We start from the raw sequence: 18,774 nt of genomic DNA, 5'->3' as shown, positions 1-18,774 counted from the left end.
CGCATAACATACCATATTACGCTTTCAGCTCTATAGATTAAATCTACAAAACATTTACCGGACAATTCTGTAATTCCCAAAATGCATGGAGGATAGCACACTCGACCCGCCTGGAATTTTGATGACACCTGGTTCGAAATTCACTCTATTCGTTTTTCAGAAATTGGTTTTAATAAAAAAACACTCATAACGATTATAAATTTGCTTACTTTATTCGAAGTTTTCAAAACAACCTAAGTATGCGGGTTATCAAACGGTGAGAAATAATCCTAATGTTTCGGTCAATTTTGAGAAGATCCAAAACAATCATTTGTGGGACTGCTAAGAATTTTGTTCCGAAATAAATTAAAATAGTTTTCGGAAGCATCTTACGGTTAGCAGAGGCCATCGAAAATTACAAATTGATATCTTATGTATCTTATGTATCTACTTAATGTATCTTGATCTTAAAAATAATGGAAAAGTTTAATTGTCACAGTTGGTTGTTGTTCAAAAATCTTAAGTTTTTATCCCAGTTTTTTTAATCTTTGAGCAGTTATCCCACACGATCCAAAAAGAACTTTCGACATTATATTACTTGTTTTGTTACAACTTATACAATGAAACAACCCGCATAAGTAGTTGTTTTGATTTTTTTCAACATATTTTTTCTCAATACTTTCAGTCACGCACCAAAAACCATACACGAGGTGAATTTGGAATTTGTTAGAGCAAAATTATCATTTTAAATTAGGTGAAAAGTATTGACTGCATCACTTAAGGTAATTTATACACTGGTTTCGTAATTTGTTTTTGATCATACTGACTATTTTATGTTGTTTTGTTTCAAAACAAGAAATTGCGGCAATATAATAGAAATTGAATCTCTGGAAACGAAACAATTAAGTTTTTAAACTTGCTTCAGAAACATTTAATTGTGCCATCATCAATGACATGACAAATGATTTTTGTTCCGACTTTCGATACGAAAGTAAGGGAATATTTGCGCTCGGGGTGGGTTTTTTTTTTCTTCAGACAAATTTCGACTTTTTAATTGGCAGTTTTTGACGGAATTTTTTTATATCATTCGAAAGCTATTGTTGTCCTGAGCTTGAATTTGAGAAGATAATTTATTTGTGATCATTTTTCGTAAAGTTATGGGGGTTTAAAGATTGCCATTTTGGCCAATTTGGGACAATTAACGCGCGATAAATTTCGCGCTATTAACGCGTAAGGGACATTTAATCCGTCTTAGAAATTGTTCCAAATTGGTTCAAGGAAGCTTATATGCCATAATTGATTTGTTAATAGGCGCAAAACCTATCAATTTGTACTTAATATGATGTGTGGGGGGATGTTTTTACATAAAATCTCAAATTTTTCCAAAAAAAATTTTTGATTTTTTTTTATTCCATTGAAATTTTTCATCTTATTAATGCTCCATAGACCTTAAAAGGCAGTCGGAACTTTCAGGGCTTCGCCCTGATACGAGAAGTCTTGTTGTACTTTCATTAAAAAAATCAAAATTTAGAAGAAAAAAAATTTCATTTTATTTTATTTAAGTTAATTTTTTTATGTATTACTGCTACTCCATAAACCTTAAAAGGCAGTCGGAACATTCAGGGCTTTGCCCTGATACGAGCAGTCTTGTATAATTTTAAGCGAATTAATGGGACCTTTTTTCCGTTAGTTTCCGGCTTGCGACGGCATATTTGTGTTCGGGTAGTTTTTTTATTAAGACAAGTTTCGATTTTGAATGGCATTGCTATATCATCTGAAAATGTTTGATGTCACCAGCTCAAAATTCCAACCTATTTTGTCGGCAAATTTTTGTTCTTTAGCTGTCGGGATTAAATTTTGGACTAATTTCGCTACAATAAATAAAATTGGGATAAAAACGCGTAATTTCTGTCTTTTTAAAGCGTACAGGTCCAACTAAATCATTTTAAAGTAAATTAGGGCTAGCAAATTGCTCTTATTCTGATATCAGACGCAAGTGTATCTTTTTTGTTCTTCATATACTGCGTGTGAGGAGAAAATTTTTTAAAATTATCTTGACGGTAAAGTGTAGTCAGACCAATGAGGCCTTCGAAATGCCTTTCTTTGGCAACTCGCGCAGAAAATTTGGTAAATTTGTGCGAGGCGTCGTTTTTTGGCCAAAATTCTACTTCTGGAGCTATAAAATTGAAATTGTACTAGCGCCAAGAACTTTTATGTAGAAAAAAATTCGTTCACTTTTGGAGATTTGAAAAATAGCCAATTTAGCCTATTCAGAACAGCCAATACGCTCTATATATTTTTTTCTAATAACGCGTGGGCGGCAAATTTTAATCTGGTTAAACATCGTCCCAGTTTGATTTGAGGCTAATTATTGTTCCGACTTTCGATACGAAAGTAACGAAATATTTGTGCTCCGGGTGGGTTTTTTTTTCTTCTTCAGACAAATTTTAACTTTTTAACTAGCCATTTTTGACGAAACTTTTTTTAATCATTCAAAAAGCATTGTTGTCCTGAGCTTAAATTTGAAAAGATATTTCACCTGTGATCATTTTTGGTAAAGTTATGGGGGTTTAAAGATTGACAATTAACGCGCGATATATTTCGCGCTATTAACGCGTAAGCGAGATTTAATCCGTCTTAGAAATGGATCCAAATTAGTTGAAAGAAGCTTATTTGCCATAATTGATTTGTTACAATAGCGAAATCTATTCTTTTTTGTTTTATTTGGCGTGTGGGCGAATGGTTTCATAAAAAAAACTCAAATTTTAGAATTTTTTTTTTGATTTTATTTTATTACATTTATTTTTTTTATGTTACTACTGCTCCATAAACCTTAAAGGGCAGTCGGAACATTCAGGGCTTTGCCCTGATACGAGCAGTCTTGTTTACTTTAGCGAGAAAACATGGGAAAACCGCGTTTGTTTTTGAGACAATAATTGTCCATCAAGCCTCCGAAACCTATGTTCATTGTGCTCCTGAGTGTTCATTTGAATAAGGAGAAGGATATAGTATGATATACCGTAAACCATTTGACTGAAAAATCTACGGCATAATATGAATCAAAAAAATCTGCATACAAATAAAAAGATTGTTTTAAAGAAAACTGTGGCATCCGGTATTAATGGTTCCCAGCAATCATATGCCTGAAATTGCGCGTGTATTGCAATTTAAAATGTGGGGACTAGTAAGTCTCAATGGTCTCCTTTTGATTAAGTGATATCTATCTCATATTAAAATAAACAAGACTGCTCGTATCAGGGCGAAGCCCTGAAAATTCCGACTGCCTTTTAAGGTTTATGGAGCAGTAATAACATAAACAACAAAGAAAAATTTAATGAAATAAAAAAAATGAAAACTTTTTTTTCTAAAATTTGAAATTTTTTATGAAAATCATCCCCCCACACGCCATATAAAGTACAAAAGGATAGATTTCGCTCCATGTAACAAACAAATTATGGCAATTAAGCTTCTTTCAACCAATTTGGAACGATTTATAAGACAGATTAACTCTCCGCTTACGCGTAATTAGCGCGAATTATATCGCGCGTTAACTGTCCCAAATTGGCCAAAATGGCCAAAATGGCAAACTTTAAACATTCATAACTTTACGAAAAATGAGCACAGGTAAAATATATTTTCAAATGTAAGCTCAGGACAACAATAGCTTTCGAATGATATTAAAAAATTCCGTCAAAAATGGCTAGTTAAAAAGTCGAAATTTGTCTCAAGAAAAAAAACCCACCCCGAGCACAAATATTCCTCAACTTTCGTATCGAAAGTCGGAACAATAACGCGCTCTGGAGTTTTATGGATAATAATCGATTATCTTGTCATTTTACAATCAGTATCTATAAAATTACTAAAAGAATGTATTATAATCCATCGAAAATGGATTATAAAATTGGTATTTTTAGTATCAATATATTCCATTATAATCGATTATAATCCATTTAGAAAAATTGTAGTCATAATACTTTTTAAATCATTGTTGTCCATTATAATAGATCATAATCGATTATAATGAATTCTTTGTGACGAAATTATGAAATTCGCAATTTTTAAAAATTATCTCATATCTTGTTTTGTGCAGTTGCTAGGTATTGTGTTTCATAAATTTTCACTTTTCACATGAAATTTTTATTATTTAAGTTTTCTCTACTTTTTTATACTACGTAAGCTCCATCGCCTCTTTTACCAACCCCCTTCCCCAGTTTACCCCCCCCCCCCCCCCCCCCCCCCCACAGCTTACACCTCCTCAGTTTATCCTCCGCCCGTTTACTGAACGTGGGTAAGGTAAAAAAATGGGGGGGGGGGGGGTGGGAGGGTGGAACAAAAAACTTGAATGAGGCGGTTAAATTGGAGAATGGGGGTAAATAGGTGTTGTTCACACTGAGTAACCCCTCCCCGGTCCCGTTCAACGGTGAACAAACTATCGGGGGGGGAGGAATTGTAACTTGGGGGTGTGGTTTTGGGGGTAAACTTTACTAAATATGGGGGTGGGCGTAGGGATAAACGTAGGGGAATGTAGGGGGGAGGGGGTGGGGTTTGGGCAAATGTGGATGGGGGCAAAGTGAGGGAGGGGGGTTAGTTTGAGTAGGTTTAGGTTGCATGTAGGCCGTGAGTAACGCAGAAATATTGCAAGTTTTGCGAATAATTTTGCAAAAAAATGTAAAGGTTATGAACCGTTATAATCAATTATAATGGATTTTAAATGGATTATAATCCATTATAATGGATTTCAATGAATCGTGTTTTTACGAAATTGATCGATTATAATGACAATATAATCGGTTTCGTGGTCTTAATTTGCAACAAAAATGGATTATCATGACAGCAGTTTAGACAACAATTTTCCCTTGTAATCGAATACTATCCATGAAACTCTGGTGCGGGAAACTCCTGATTAAGTCACCGGTCCGGTTAATAAGACAAAAAGAAACGCCGTACAAAGATTTTAGGTTCGAACATCAAACAATAGGACTATCGGATGCCTTGTAAAAATAACAACCTAGAAAAACTAAAATTACTCCTGACAAGGCATTGCTGGGAGTGTTTTGACTGCTCTTCAAAGCTTACTTTTTTTCATGATTATTAAAATAATAAAACTGTAAAAAAAATTGAAAAAAAGAATGAAATTTTGCTAGAATTTAACTTAAGTATTCCCCAACATTGCAAAACCAACAAAGATGGCCTAATTCGTTTTAGTAAGATTTTCATTTGAACCAGATTGAATTTCAGCTTACGTATATAGAACAAAGAAATTTTTCAATCCCCCATAAGATTACAACAAGACTGATCGCGTGTTCAGCAGTGACCTATCATTAAGGTTTGAGAGCATAATGGGTCCAAGAGCAGAATGACAAAAAAAAATAATTTTTGTAAGCTAATCGGTAAATTAAATTTAAAAATTGTCAAAATTACCAAAGAAACAAATATTTTATGCATTTTTTGACTAATTTAATCGAGACTTTTTTTAAAGCTTGTTTGAAAAATTCGGTGAAATCTTTCAAATCATTCAAAATTTTAAAAAAATTTTCGTGTTCATTCACGATATTCTAAAAATTATTGCATCATCATTTAGCCTGTATAAATTTAAATAAACAATTTAATATTTTTCTGTTTTTTTTCTGCCCTTGGACCCATTCTGCACTTAGACGATTCTGCTTTTTGCTCTGCCTCCATATTCAACGTATCCTCCTTCACGGTGATTAAGCCAAAGATGGATGCAATGACATTTCATATTCTATTAATAAGACAAAAATCTCCATAACTTTACATAAATCTATCACAAGGGATTTGTTTTACATTTGAGCTCCATACAATTATATATTACATATGGTATTAAAAGTTTTTAAAAAAGAGCTTAATTAACAAACCACAACAAGCATAACAATTCCGATTTTTCTTCGAACCTCGAAAAAATGATCATATATAGTGTTTTTCAACTTGAGCTCACAAAGTTAATACCTTTAGGATAATATAAAATAACGCACTCAAAATTTCATTTTAGTTCATGATTCGGATTCCAAAAACAGGCTACATTTTCCCAATCTACAAGCAAATTGGGAAAATATATTCCATTATAATCGATTATAATCCATTTAGAAAAATTGTAGTCATAATACTTTTTAAATCATTGTTGTCCATTATAATAGATCATAATCGATTATAATGAATTCTTTGTGACGAAATTATGAAATTCGCAATTTTTAAAAATTATCTCATATCTTGTTTTGTGCAGTTGCTAGGTATTGTGTTTCATAAATTTTCACTTTTCACATGAAATTTTTATTATTTAAGTTTTCTCTACTTTTTTATACTACGTAAGCTCCATCGCCTCTTTTACCAACCCCCTTCCCCAGTTTACCCCCCCCCCCACAGCTTACACCTCCTCAGTTTATCCTCCGCCCGTTTACTGAACGTGGGTAAGGTAAAAAAATGGGGGGGGGGGGTGGGAGGGTGGAACAAAAAACTTGAATGAGGCGGTTAAATTGGAGAATGGGGGTAAATAGGTGTTGTTCACACTGAGTAACCCCTCCCCGGTCCCGTTCAACGGTGAACAAACTATCGGGGGGGGGGGAGGAATTGTAACTTGGGGGGTGTGGTTTTGGGGGTAAACTTTACTAAATATGGGGGTGGGCGTAGGGATAAACGTAGGGGAATGTAGGGGGGAGGGGGTGGGGTTTGGGCAAATGTGGATGGGGGCAAAGTGAGGGAGGGGGGTTAGTTTGAGTAGGTTTAGGTTGCATGTAGGCCGTGAGTAACGCAGAAATATTGCAAGTTTTGCGAATAATTTTGCAAAAAAATGTAAAGGTTATGAACCGTTATAATCAATTATAATGGATTTTAAATGGATTATAATCCATTATAATGGATTTCAATGAATCGTGTTTTTACGAAATTGATCGATTATAATGACAATATAATCGGTTTCGTGGTCTTAATTTGTAACAAAAATGGATTATCATGACAGCAGTTTAGACAACAATTTTCCCTTGTAATCGAATACTATCCATGAAACTCTGGTGCGGGAAACTCCTGATTAAGTCACCGGTCCGGTTAATAAGACAAAAAGAAACGCCGTACAAAGATTTTAGGTTCGAACATCAAACAATAGGACTATCGGATGCCTTGTAAAAATAACAACCTAGAAAAACTAAAATTACTCCTGACAAGGCATTGCTGGGAGTGTTTTGACTGCTCTTCAAAGCTTACTTTTTTTCATGATTATTAAAATAATAAAACTGTAAAAAAAATTGAAAAAAAGAATGAAATTTTGCTAGAATTTAACTTAAGTATTCCCCAACATTGCAAAACCAACAAAGATGGCCTAATTCGTTTTAGTAAGATTTTCATTTGAACCAGATTGAATTTCAGCTTACGTATATAGAACAAAGAAATTTTTCAATCCCCCATAAGATTACAACAAGACTGATCGCGTGTTCAGCAGTGACCTATCATTAAGGTTTGAGAGCATAATGGGTCCAAGAGCAGAATGACAAAAAAAATAATTTTTGTAAGCTAATCGGTAAATTAAATTTAAAAATTGTCAAAATTACCAAAGAAACAAATATTTTATGCATTTTTTGACTAATTTAATCGAGACTTTTTTTAAAGCTTGTTTGAAAAATTCGGTGAAATCTTTCAAATCATTCAAAATTTTAAAAAAATTTTCGTGTTCATTCACGATATTCTAAAAATTATTGCATCATCATTTAGCCTGTATAAATTTAAATAAACAATTTAATATTTTTCTGTTTTTTTTCTGCCCTTGGACCCATTCTGCACTTAGACGATTCTGCTTTTTGCTCTGCCTCCATATTCAACGTATCCTCCTTCACGGTGATTAAGCCAAAGATGGATGCAATGACATTTCATATTCTATTAATAAGTCAAAAATCTCCATAACTTTACATAAATCTATCACAAGGGATTTTTTTCACATTTGAGCTCCATACAATTATATCTTACATATGCTATTAAAAGTTTTTAAAAAAGAGCTTAATTAACAAACTACAACAAGCATAACAATTCCGATTTTTCTTCGAACCTCGAAAAAATGATCATATATAGTGTTTTTCAACTTGAGCTCACAAAGTTAATACCTTTAGGATAATATAAAATAACGCACTCAAAATTTCATTTTAGTTCATGATTCGGATTCCAAAAACAGGCTACATTTTCCCAATCTACAAGCAAATTGGGAAAATATTTGAAAAACAAAAGAAACGTTTCTAAAAGTTTTTTCCTATTTTTTTTCTTCATTTCTTAGGTTACTTGCACATCAATCACATATTTTTGGCCGTTTTATTTGCAGTTTTAATGGGGGTCTTATTTTTTACCAGAAGCACTTTGTTTAAGACACAACTAAAAAGTGGAAAAATTCTGAAATGGCAATTTGATTATGTTTAAGTAATAGGTCATATTTACCTGAACTTTGTTTGATGGTCAATAAATGAAAGCTAAAAAGTTCGGAAGTACACCCGCACTTTAGATCACCGCCGTCTCAAATAAATTATTTATTTCAAAAGTAGGACAGTTTTGAGCTTGTCTATAATTTTGGGACATTTAATGCATTACAGCGAGTTAGATGACAGAAAATTAATAATAATAGAGCTTTGTTGATGAAACAAAACGAAAAGTTTGTCAAAGGCAAATAATTGAACAAATCTTGGTCTGTATATTAAACTCTCGCAACGCAAGTTTTGATCTGACCAAACGCATGGTATCATTTGACTCATATGTAATACATAAATAAATAGACTTTAGGCCATGATTATTTTGAAGTTACGTTTAAACCGTGCAGTTTATAGTCTACAACATCAATTTGGCACAGACTTAATTCTGTTTCTAATGTCGTCGAATCGAAATGGTATATGTGCAAATGAAAATGTGATTACATCAGACGTTTCATCCAAGAAGAGTATACTCTTCATCTAATGATGGAAACAGATATGCAATTGGTTTCCTTAAGAGCTACGCAAGATGCTCCCAAGTTTATTTTACGATAAGGAAAACGAGAAACGAAGCACCGTGAACGCTGAAGCAGTTAATTGCAGATCGTGGAGTACCGTCTAGTCGAAACATTTCGAACAAAACTGTTTGTAAAAAAGTTGTGCAAGTATTCTCAGCGCCACACACACTAAATGGCAAGGTTGAGAGGGTTTAGAGAAAAGTACTGTGGATTGGTTTTTTGCATTGTTGCAACAGCGAGCAAGCAACAGGAATACTAGCGCAACGAATAATGAGAGTAATTGTGGAAAAAAAATATGTGGCTGAAGTTTCATCCCAATACCGGTAAAAGACCGTAGAGACGTATTCTCTTGCGAAATAGGACGCTTCTAAAAGAATAATGATTTCAATTGCAGTCAACAAGGTCATAAAATTGACGTATTTGAAAATCAAACTAGTTTTAGTGCGGTTTTCCCGCCAAAAAAAAAACAATTTTTTGAGTTTCTAACTAATGTCCACGTGGTCCAGCGGCCATGAACATAGGTGTCAGGACTATTTGCCCCAAGTCAATTGGCCCTATGCCAACTTGTACTATACTAACTTGCCCTACATGGCAACTTGTCCTATGCCAACTTGCCCCACATGACATTTTGTCCTATGCCGTTTTATCCCATACTTAACACTTTTACTTGATTCATTGATGTTAAAATTGAGGACCAGCAAGTGCTAATGTACACTGGACTCATTTCGAGATAACAAAAGACTATAACCGAAAATATTCAAAGCTGAGCCTAAAAAACCATAATTTTTGGTATTTACACGCCAAACGTTGACAATAATCTACAATTAGCGCCTTTGAAACAAAATGAAACACGGCTATTCTTTCATTTTGCTTCATTGTTTACCATTTCGTTCTTAAACATCCACATAAATACTTCAACATAAATACTATGAGTCAACTTACGTGGGGAATTTCTCAACGAAACAAACGAACGCTAATTATTGACGGACACGATTTCACAAAAAAGCAGACGACAAAAACTACTGAGCACTGGAGATGCGCAAGATACAGTTCACACAAATGCCGCATGCTCGCCGTCACAGCAGGAGATGAACTCGTCTCAACAAACAATGAGCACAGCCACGATGTTAGACCTGGGAAAACTGAGGCAAACCAGATCATGCATCAAATGAAAAAAAAGGCCAAATTGTACCTGTTAATAGTAGTATAATTGCCATTTGTCTCTAGGAAGTAACTGATGAGAAAGCTGTTCAATTATCCTTGCCCAGTCGTGCAGCAATAAACAGAACTCTTAACCGCCAGAAACAGAACTTGGTCCCGTCCTTGCCAATCATTAAAGACAGGCATTTCATAATTCCGATGGAATATTCTGATTTCTGTTCATTCGACAGTGGAGTTATGGATCCAGAGCGAATTTTGATTTTCGTTGATCGAGATAATGTTCATGCCCTCCGAGTTCACAATTCTCTTTGGCTTTGCGACGGTACATTCAAAATTTGCCCAATGCAATTTTATCAGCTTTATACCATTCATATTCAAATCGGTGGATTTTACCCACTTTTCCTGAATTTTTTCATTTTCCAATTCGAGCTTCACCTTTTGTTCGATCTCCTTTGTTACCAATTGCTGCTGGACTCTGAATAGAGCATCCCTCGCGGCTGCCTTATAGTCGATCTTGAAGTCATCCACTGCAGTCACTGGTTCCGTTTCACATATCTCTTCCGTTACCGCCTGCATCTTCTTCGTTGCCAGCTCTTGTGGTTTCTCTTTTCTGCGTGCCTCTGCATCATTCAACAGGCGAGCCTTGCTAGCTTTCACAATCGATAAAGTTTCCTCATGCCTTGGATGATTGATGTCTGCCACAGCATCCCAGAAATGTGGACAATCCGATTTAAAATGACCTCCCAAGTTATAAAAGAAACACCTTGGGCCGAATTTCGCAATTACTCCTCTCATGAAATCTTCATGATCGAACTCTGACGCATCTTCATCCTCGATGCTAAAGCCTATTGCTTTCATTCCCTGTTTGTAAGTTGGGCATGCTGACACATGACGGTCCATCGAACTGCAATTAGCACAAGAGCGTCTCTTGTCCATATCGTCCCTTGGTTTGTACCAGTTGTTTCCTTGGTTTCCTGGTCCATTGTTAAAATTGCCATAACTGTTTTTGTAATATCCAGTTCTCGATGTGGGCTTCAGCAAAATATATTCTTTTGACTTGAGTCTCAACTCCTCTGGTGTTGGCGCATTGGTTGAGAGTGGTGTGTAATGTGTCGCCAACATTGTTCGAAGTTCATCATTTTTCACACCATCGATGAATTTTGGGGCTACTGCCAGGTTCATTCTTCTGTTTGACTCATCTGGTTGGCTACGCCTTCTCAGCATCTCCAATTTTCTAGAAACTTGTCTATCGTCTCATCTTTACGTTGCCTCCATTTCTCGAAGCGCATCATTGCTTGGTGTCCTTGCACCCCTGAGCCGAAACGATATAACAAGATTTCAAAGATTTTCTCAACAGTTTAGGGCTGGTAAGCGCACTGCATTCTTGTCTTTCTGACAAGTCCTTTTCTTCAAAATGCAGTTTCATTACCTCTATCCAGGCATCAATACAGCCATCAGATTCGTCTTTATAGCATCCTGGTTTCTTAAATACCCTTCTGGACTTTCACTGCGTTCATTGGTTCTTGATAACCTCGTAAGAATTGTTTCCAAGGACCTGTTTAGAGGTTCAAAGGCATTGATGCAGCGTCTCTTGGATGCCCCGCCTGATTATCTTCGCCCCCTGGTAAGGGCTCCGGATTTTCCCTCCTGTCCGACTCGCTGGGATTTTTTCTTCCTTGGCTCGCATGACTCCTGTTCCTGGAATCACATCTCCCAGTCGCATGTGTATCTTGCGTCGGTCTTTCGTTTGAGGTCTGTCTGTTGCCATTTGAACTTACCTTGATGTTTGGGCCCCGTGGTCTATTGTCCCCTGTGGTATAGCCTGATGAACTGCCCCTTCCTCTAGTGGATCCATATGTCCTTCTTCTATTCTGTTGTTCATTGAAGTTCACCCTCGGCTCCCTACTGGGTTCTCCAGAGTTCGAGTCCCCACTTCTGCTCCACTCCTGCTGCCTAGTAGCCCGTCCAACCTATCCATGATAGCCTGAGTTCGCCTCTCCATCATCGCATCTATATTCGTGTCAAGAGTCCCAAGAGTCAGCTCTCTTGAATTCTCAACTTCTCCATGTCGTATTTTAATCGAAACTCTCTTTAATCAGCCTCCCTAAACAATCGCGACAGGTTCTTCGCTAAGTGTTCATCCGTTCTCTCCTTCAAGCGTTTTTCGCTTCTGCTAGCTTCTTGTCTGTTACGGTTGATCTCTTCCCGGTTGATGACTTTCTCTCTCGACGTGAACTGCCCTATCCAGTTTACTTATTCTTATGGACATCCGTTCATTTTGTTCTCCTATACTACCCACTATGTTTGTCAAGGCTTCTTCAATTGATGCTCTGTTTTCCACTAATGGCGTCACAAGTGGCGGTGTTACCCTGTCAATCCCAGGTAGCTTGGTGTTGGTCGAGATTCGGGCTTTGATTCTCTCGATGTCTTTTCACTATCCACATCTGGATCCGCCGGTGCGTTGCTTAGCCCTGTGTTCTTACTCTGCCCAGTTCGCATTTCCGAGTCCCTTTATCGGTGTATGCGCCATTCTCCTGAGTTGAGCTTTTGAGGCTGACTTGAGATCCAAGGTCATCCTGCCCTTCATGGTCCGCTTCTTCTTCCTGGGTTTCTGCTTCATCGCCTGTACCCGTTCCCATAGTAAATGGAAAGAAGTTTCCTAAAGTGTTCTTCACTCTTTCTGAAAACGATGAGGACCTTGCCGTTTTTTCCGTCATGCCAACCATCATGGTGCAGTCTGTGGGTGATCTTGTAGTCGTCACATTTCAGTAAAGATGTCGGACAGTTCCGACATCTCTTCTCGGTCCAAGGTCCCGGTTGAAATGGCAAAACCCTGGCCTTGTTCTACCGGAGTAGATTTACTCGCCAATCTACTGTTTCCTCTCCCTTCCGGTCCATGTCCCTCCTGGTTCTCATCCATGGCAGGGTCCGAATGGACCTCTACCTCTAACCTTGCCTTTTGTCCTTCTGATGACTTTTGACTCCTGGTTTCAACCATTATGCTTGAAACTTTCTTCCCTTTGTCGTTCCGGGTTCGTGTGATCTTTTCCACAAAAGGGTCATTCATTGCTTTTTTCTGTTTCTCTGGTATGAACTTCCTGGAGCTATCACCTAGTTTAGGTATCCTTGACTTGTCTACACTCAATTCAACTTGCTAGTGTCCTTTTATGCTGACTACTGATAATAAAAACACAACACAATAAATTCCAAAAGTTTCAAATAGTGACCACGAATCCTTGTATGTTATCACAGTACAGCGTGTATACCATTTAGTCACAATAATCGATTATTAGGTGCAAGATATGATGCTAGCACAGTCTGATGATATCAATATATTTGAAAGATAGTATTCTCACTACTCAATCAAGCACAAATATTATTTAATTAAAATGAAAAAGGAAGAAAAACAAGAATATTTTCAATGAAAAACGTATGTGTTTTGTCGCAAAGTGATAGTCGAACTTGTTTCTAAAGAAAGAGCTTTCCTTGTTCGGTCCTGCACCAAACAGACAAAAATTGAAGGCAGTAATTTCCTCAAGTGGGCGTCTATTGCACCCACCGAGTCCTGTGTTACCTATCTGCCTTCAGATTTCCCGAGCTAGACCTACTAAAATCCTCAGGGCAATCATTTTCCCAAAAACTATTTGGATTTCAATCCACACAAATTGGTTACAAATTGTTTTTCAATTTAGAATTAGTGTCGCGACCGAGTTTAGACCTGTCTTGTTTTGGTCTGTTTTTGTTATAAAAGGCAAGTTACCAGCGCAGTCACTGGTTCTTATCTGTCTCTTAATAACCTATTACTTTTCACTATTTTCTTTTCTTCTGTCCACTTAAGTCTTAACAAAAACAGTACCGCCCCCCCCCCCGGATTGGCAAAAACAGGACCCCTCCGGATTGGCAAAAATAGTACCCCTCCGGATTGGCAAAAACATGACCCCTCCGGATTGGCAAAAATAGTACCCCTCCGTATTGGCAAAAACAGGACTCCTCCGGATTGGCAACGTTGGGACCCTCCGGATTGGCAAAAAGAGTACCCTCCGGATTGGAAAAAACAAGACCTCTCCGGATTGGCAAAAACAAGACCCCTCCAGATTGGCAAAATTGGGACCCCTCCTGATTGCCAAAAATAGCTTTTCAGAGACTTCCGAAATTTTCACCCGATACCCTTCCGGATACCTTTTCCGATGCTTTTATGCTGTTTGTAATAACTAGGAAGGGTGTATTTTGGTTTCCTAGACCCTTCCGGATTAAAGCTAAGCCTCTTATTTGACAATTCACCTTAACTGTGAAGGGTCTTATTACCAGCCCAGTTTCGACTCGACTATGGTCTTCTGGTTCCCTTAGCCTTCTCTTTTTGTCTAGAACAGCGTTAAATTGCCTTATTTAACCGTTGCTACTCTTTGGTAGGAGTGTAAGGGCTTTCCAAAATTTTTTTATAAAACGTGAAGGGTCTACCTTCCCGAATTAGTGAATTTGCTAAAAACAATCTTAAAAAATTTTCACGCTGACTCTTTTAAATAACTGATAATTTTATTAGTAAGTTTACCTAATTTCTAATCTAATGGTACCAAGATCAACTAGATCTGTCCTGTAGTTCCAAAGTTAATAACCAAAACGTCTTTTTTCTAAAATCTAAAAATTTTCTAAAAAACCCAAACTAAAACGTTCCGGCTGAAAAACTTTGCCAAAAACCATGCTATTTGGACCCCTCCGGATTGATGAATCCACTAAATCAAACACGTTAAGTTCGATTTCTCTGTAACCCGGAAGGTTATTGGCAAACGGATTTTAAAACCTGTCGATTCACTAGTGAACGTTGTCCGAAAAACAATTTTTACTGTCCTAACTCAAAAATTTCAAAAATTTAGTTATTTTGTAGCGTTTCGTTTCATCAAAAATGAAGAAAATTCGGTTTTTGGTACCCAATTAGTTCCAACCACTTCTGAACTAAACTTAACCGGTTCTACCTATCATACTACTACAGTTACAGTGTAACTCACTAATTTAGCGCTTTTTCCGTTTCAAAAAATATTGATATCTCAAAAATCGCGATTTGTGGGGGGATCAAAATATCGCTATTCTGACCCTAAAAAACGGTCTGCTTATTGTGTTTTTAACTGAAAAATGGTATAGGAGTATTAATATTGGCTATATAAATAAAAATACTAGTAATACTATACACCTCCGGGTTTGCTCAATCTCCGAATTAAGGTGCTTAACTCGGAAGTTCGCAGTTCGGTGAAGGGTCACTACAGTGCAGTCACTGTCGAGCCCCCACAGAGTAATATCTTACTTTTTGTACCAAAAGGGATACAAAACTTTTAGTGATACCCAACAGTCGATTGTTGTTGTCCTTGAGCCCCTTCTTGTCGCTCCTTAAACTGCTTGCCGGATCAGTCTGCTTCACCAATACCGAGACCCTTCCGAATTGAGCGCAAATTAGCATTAACGTGCTTAAATTTTCAAATAACCCTACAGTACAAGCACCACAAACGGGCCACAAAATTGATTGTAACGACCCTGACTGATATAAATGCCTGTAACAAGAATATATCTAACAACAACAAACGGGAGGGTCGGCTCCCATCTGGTCTGGGGGATGATTTTTACTGATTTTATACTTTTTCACTGTTTTTGGTTTTTTAGGTTATTTTTTATGTTTTTTGTTTTTCTTAGGTACTATACTACTTTTTGTTTGGTTTCTTGTATATCTTTAAATGTTTTTGGTTACAAACCTCTCAGGGAACGACGGGACGGCCAATCCCCCAACCCTTACTGGTTCGTGAATTTTCGGTCTTAACTAGGTTAAAAAACTATTCATGGTAATCCGGAAGGCTTCCGCGTTCCGAACTACCCTTCCGCCCCGGCGGTTAGAGCCTTTTTAAGGGCGTTATCGTGAGCATCTGCTCGGCAGTGAGTGCTCGTTAACGGTTCTGCCAATCATGATGTTTAAAAAATAACACCCAGGAGCGCCATAAAAATATCTATGTAACATTCGCCCGGAAGTACATATCGACGGAAAATAAAGCTAGGTTCTAAAACGACTGGCTAGCGTCTAAACACAGCTCTACATGATTTTCGCCGTCTCTGCCAAAGCCAGTCCTTTTGGTTGTTTTCCTAACATCGGGTCGACAAAAACGTTACTGCTTCTGGCTTCGGTCAAAACACTCAAATTAACTTAATTACATGCAAGAATAGTCAGCTCATGGCTGGGTCTCAGTAGCCTCAGACCACGAGGTCACTCCTAAAAATAGGGCTCTTACTATTTGTTATATTACCTTGTTTTTGTTCAATAGATAAAAATCATCATCTCCATCGAAGATGGATCAACCCTTTCCCTCAACTCCTAGCTTTTCTTTATCTGAAAATGAATCCGGATAATAATTAAATTCAACTCAGGACATAACCAGGAAGCTAAAAGTTTTTTTAAAACAGTTTGAGTTCTCCGCCCGAGACCCCTCCGGATTCTGGAATCAGGGGAAATAACGCTCTTATTTCCTTCCGGAATTGCTCTGTAAAGATTGTAGCGACACAATCGTTACAACTCGGAGCGATTTCTGACAATTTACAGTTATCTGTCGTTATTTCTTTTGTAGTCGTTTCTACTACAACTATTGTTGTTGTGTTTTTTTCTCATTTTTCTCCAAAATGGCCGTTTCAATCATTTGTCAGAAATGTGACGTCATAATTCTAATTCTTGAAAATTAAAAATTCCAGATTATTCTGACCTTCACGATTCCTCTAATGTCTCAAATAACGTCGCTAATCAGCTAAAATCGTTAATCCTCCAGGTCAGCGGCCACGAATTCGAAACTGCATTTTCGTTCATTCTGGTCGAATGTCACAGAACAATATATTCTCAGCAAGTCGTTTTGTCTTGGGGTTTTCCACGTTGAAGGAGACATGAATTGCCGAGAAATTACGAGTACCTACAATTTGTCCATTTATTTTCATACGATTTATCTTCATAATATTCTTAAAAAACACGGATGACTAGGTTTTCGGTTTTTCCTATCATTTGGAAGATACTTTTATACGCCAAATTATTTCGGTTTACATTTTTGTTATCATTTGCAGACAAAATTGAGATACTCTCTGAGACATATCGGATTTGAAATGTGAGAATGCTTTCTGTGTCACTCATATGCCTACTTTTGATAGATTGTCATTCCCAAGAATGTTATGTTTGAGATCTCCGATTCAGAAGAATGGCGTACGTTCGTGAGCCCATTCTTACGGGGCTAGCTAAGTCGACTTGTATATTCACATGTACAAGATTCTAGATTTCTGCCGCCAAAATGCCTTCAATTTGATTGTTTAGCTCGTTATTTAGTTCACTGTCTAGATTGGGCCCATCTTCATGTCATTTACCAAAAAATCTGTTGAATTGTTAGTTTGATCAATATGCCAACTTTAGTTGCATTCTGACAACGTTAAATTGATTTTTCAAATTGAGTTTTGAAAAGTTGCGGGCAGGAAAAGAGCCAAAGTGTTCAATACAAAGATCGCTTACGATCGTATTTCATCAAAGGAGATTCATTGCCCGCTCTGCTATTTTCCTCTCAATAGCTGAGAAAGATCCCACCTTTCAATTTTGAGTTTAAAAAACTACTTAAGCTTTGTCATAATGCAGTGAAATTCGGCAAAATGAACAACCTAAAACTGTGAACATATTTTTTCTCCCAAAATTAGCCGTAATAAAACGTAAAACAACAAAAAACGGAGAGTTTGAATTATGGGGGAGTGGAAAAGAACTCCTTAAGTTAAATAGAAAAACTCATAGGTTTCGCACTATTTGATCATAAACAACAGCATTTTTCACTTGAATTGAGCTTGGTTTAACAGACTACGCTTAGTAACTCTCAATGGCCTACTAGAACCAGTCGAGACTTCTGATGCCAGGTTTTCAAGAAAGTAGGGACTTCATGGATACTTCGGCTTGCACTCGAAAAAGTAGCACGTATCCTCTATTGGACAATTCCTGTTGTCCCAGCACAATTTGCGGCGACTCACTCTTTTACATTTTTCGTCGGTACAGTCATGTCGTCTCAAGCAGTTGATATCATGTTCACATTTAAGTGGTGCTACTATTGTCAACAACTCCACGCAAATGACAGACACAAAAATGAGTTTTGCGATCATAGTGGCATGCGCGACAGACACTATATATAGCTCCTGTAGGCTCTTTTCCACCCCCCCTCCCAATATTTCAATTTCAAATTTGAACTACTACTTGAACGTTGTCTTAACTGCAATGAATCTTGGCATAGTGAATCAACTAACAATTGTAAATAGATTTGTTTTCCATACTTAACATCGTCACATCACGTTTAGCAGGTTTATTATATCTTGTTATATTATAGCCTAACGGAGGAAAAAGAGCCAAGTTTGAAAGATGGGGTGAGTGGAAAAGAGACTGACAATGTATGCCTTCCTTGTCAATTAAAGCTAATTTTACCTTTTTGCTTGGAGGACTTTGTGTACCAATGATGATATGTTCCTAAATGAAGATGGTAATATAGCATGGTTTTCCCGGAATTTAACTTTCAATTAGATGAATTAAGTCTGACTTCTTGAAATAGCATGGTGTTCCCGTAATTTACCTTTCATTTAGCCGGATAAAACCTGACTTCTTGAAATAACATGGTGCTCCCGTA

The 18,774-nt window shown here is 37.0% G+C and overlaps 2 protein-coding genes across 2 annotated transcripts in view; one reads left to right on the top strand and one right to left on the bottom strand.

Annotated features, from left to right (window-relative positions):
• LOC134851950 (cytoplasmic FMR1-interacting protein homolog) overlaps positions 1 to 8,688 on the bottom strand; it is a 55,385-nt gene extending 46,697 nt beyond the window's left edge. Inside the window, exon 1 of the mRNA XM_063868225.1 lies at positions 8,410 to 8,688. The gene's annotated coding sequence lies outside the window, so the exon portion shown is untranslated. The remainder of the gene's footprint in view (positions 1 to 8,409) is intronic.
• The window catches only part of LOC134851336 (C-1-tetrahydrofolate synthase, cytoplasmic-like), a 425,442-nt gene that overhangs the window by 188,564 nt on the left and 218,104 nt on the right, over positions 1 to 18,774 (top strand). The gene's annotated exons all lie outside the window — the stretch shown is intronic.

The sequence above is a fragment of the Symsagittifera roscoffensis genome, chromosome 7, assembly GCF_963678635.1.
Source record: "Symsagittifera roscoffensis chromosome 7, txSymRosc1.1, whole genome shotgun sequence".
Classification (NCBI taxonomy): domain Eukaryota; kingdom Metazoa; phylum Xenacoelomorpha; order Acoela; family Convolutidae; genus Symsagittifera; species Symsagittifera roscoffensis.
Note: the sequence above shows the minus strand (reverse complement) of the source record. Positions and strands in the feature narration are given on the sequence as shown.